The following is a 3,102-nucleotide window of genomic DNA, read 5'->3' on the forward strand; positions in this document are numbered from 1 at the left end:
TGCCCCAGCTTGGTACTTTAAAAAAAAGCCCTAGTGCTCACCAGGTGCTGCTGGGTGGAGGGGGGGGGGTGATCCCTGCTGCCCCCCCACTGCCCCACACCACATAGGGGACTCTTCCAAGAGCTCCCCAACCCCACCCTGCTCCCCCGTCCCCCACACAGGTGCCCTGCCCAGGCCAACTCTGGCCCTTTAAGAAAAAAAAAAAAACAAGAAAAGCCCCAGGACTCACTGCACCTTCAGAGGCCTGGGGGCTTCCCGGGGCTCATGCAGAGCCCCCCACATGGTGTGGGAGGGTGCGGGGCAGCAGGGATTTCCCCCCGCTGGCAGGAGTGGTGAGTCTGGGGGCTTTTTCATTCTGTTTTTTTTCTTAAAAGGACAGAGCTGGCCTGCGTGGGGCACCCGTGGGGAGTCTGGGGGAGGGTCAGGGGCTCATGCAGAGCCCCTCATGGAGCATGGGGCAGTGGGGATCACCCAACAGCACCTGCTGAGTCAAGACTTTTTTTAACAAGTGCCGGGAGCTGAGACGGGTGGGGCAGCCATTATCGGGCTGGGAGAGCAGGCAGCGGATAGGCCTGCCCTGGGTAATTTGGAGATTCAGAGATTTGGCAGCAGCTGAATCTCTGAATCAGATTTGGCCAAATCAAATTGGAACAGTGATTCAAATCACCAAATCGAATCACTGTCCCCTGAATCAGGCAAATCCAAATCTGAAGCAAATACTAGCCACTTCACACAGGCCTAATGGCCTCTGTCTGACAGCCTCCTGGCCGCTGTCTGCCTGAGCCCCTCTGGTGCCAGGCCCCTAGCCCCTTTCTCACCATGCCCCTCTCAGGCACTGGGCCCCTGGCTCCTGGCTGCTCTTTAGCGTTGCACTCCACCCTACTCTGGGCTCAACAATAGCTCAGGCTTTGAGCTTGCCCCTAGCAAGGTTTGTGTTCCTTTTGGGCACTAGTGAGACCTCTGTAACTTCCCCTTGCAGTCCTAACTGAAACCACTGGAACAGACATAAATATGAGACCCCAGGCTATAATATTAATAGAAAGGGATAACAGCCCTCTGTTGCTTTAAGGTAATCCTGCACTCACTACTGCAATACGCCTCCCATCCTGGGCCCCTTGCAAACTCCCTGAGTGTAACAATTCCTGTAGGCAACAAAGCCTAGCACCCCCCCCCCCCCCCATAGCTTTCCTAGGCAAGTGCCCCTTCCCCTGTGGCTTATATATTCCCATAGCCCTGCCTACATCAGGTCAGCTGACCACCTGCAGGTGCCTTTTAATTACTCCATTAACCTGTTGCCCTAGGGACTTGCTGCTGCTGCTTAGCCTGCAGTGCTCCCCGGCTGAGCTGCTATTATCTGAAAGCCTGCGGCTCCCTGTTACACGCCACCCCTCACTTATAGCTGATAGGTAAGGGAGGGCATGGGGTGCTCGGTTGCTACCTGGTTCCTCTTAATCTTCATCGCAGCTCAGTGGGCACAGATTTCCCCATCTTTTATTAACATACCCTTATAACACTGGTTCTCAGGCTACCTGTCTTGTGATCGCTCTGGCTTTATTCCTGATGCCCCTGAGGACTCTTCAGCTATTTGGGTTTTTCTCAGTTCTCAGTCCTTCCTCTGAGGTCACACCAGTTGATGACCTCAGCTACTTCCTGGGCAGTTTCTTCATTTTGCCATTTAACCACCCCTTGGTCACTGGGTCTCCCCCCAGAGTCTTTGTATGAGTCCACAAGTGTAATGATCCTTGTTTCCATTTGCAAGTGGTCTTTAATAGTCCACCAAGTTGACCACTTAGGGAGGTTATTCAAAAATACCCTTTTGCCACTCATGATTGTCCCAGTCTTAGTCTGCCATCTCTTATCTCCTGAGCTGGGGTAGGCTTCATTTCTCCTACCTTGGGCTGGATCAGCTTTTGGCTCATTCCAGGGCAAGGTGGGTGATTTCTTTGTAGTCTGTGTCCAAGGCTCTCATACTGGCTGTTGAGTTCCCCTTGTAGATAGCAGGACCTCTGGCACACTGCAATTCTTCTGCCCCCCCGCTCACCCTGGTATGGTTGTTCCCCAGGTGGCTCAGTATCCCAGGGTATTTTCCCCCTGTAATAGTCTCTTCTCCCCATTCCTGGAAATGCCATGTCCCTTTGCCCTCAGAGAAGTGTGTCCACCACGGGGCATCATGCCCTTCATACAAGTAGGGCCATATTCCTGCTGCCCACAAACTCTGCTATAGCAGCCTTTACCCCACATGCTTCCTAGGAGCTTACCTGACCTTCCTAGAGCTGGGCGGTTCACTCTCTGGTGAGCTCTGTTTTTCTGCAGGCCTGAGTTCTGGTTGTCCAAAGCAGGTTCAGTGCCACTTCAGGCCTGGACAAAAAGACCTGTTTCCCCTTTGGCATCTCTTTGAGCTTCTCTGGGGTCCTCTCCTGGTACCCTGAAACTGCAACTCCCCTTTGGGGTGAGTCAGTCTTCTCCCTAATAGCTGCCATCATGGACACTACTGCTGCCCCTTCTCTTGGTTGCATTTTGTGTCAGAGCTGTGCTTGAGGCTGGGTTCTTGCAGCTTTCTTGCCTCCATCATTTGTCACAGCGTTGGGAGTCTTCTGTGGCTTTCCCTCATGGGGTATGGGTTTCTGGGAGCACACCTCTTTTTGGGGTCTTATGTGGGACTTTGTTTTCTGACCCCACAATCTTGGACTCAGTTTCTCCACCTGCCTCTCGTGCCTGACTCAGCTTCTGTCTAAGCTCAGTCTAAGCCCTCTCCAGCTCTCCCAGCTGCAATGCAAGGCCCCTCAGTCCTTGTGCAACTTCTTCTTTGAACTAAGTCCAGAGTCGCACCTCAGCTGCTCTAGGCCAAACTTTTTGCTCAGCTTCTGGTTTTCATTGGTCAGCTCAGCATTGGCTCACTGGAGCACTGTGAGTTGTTCCTGGTTAGCCTTCAAGAGTGTTTCTTGCCAGGCTGTTTGCTCACCCTGTAAATAATGATATAAATATGGATTTCATAGATTTTATAGACATTAGGGCTGGAAGGGACCTTGGAAAATCGAGTCCAGCCCCCCGCCCGAAGGGCAGGAAGTCAGCTGGGATCATAGGATCCCAGCAAGATAAGCA

Source organism: Crocodylus porosus, unplaced genomic scaffold, assembly GCF_001723895.1.
Source record: "Crocodylus porosus isolate Cpor-Errol unplaced genomic scaffold, CroPor_comp1, whole genome shotgun sequence".
Lineage (NCBI taxonomy): Eukaryota > Metazoa > Chordata > Crocodylia > Crocodylidae > Crocodylus > Crocodylus porosus.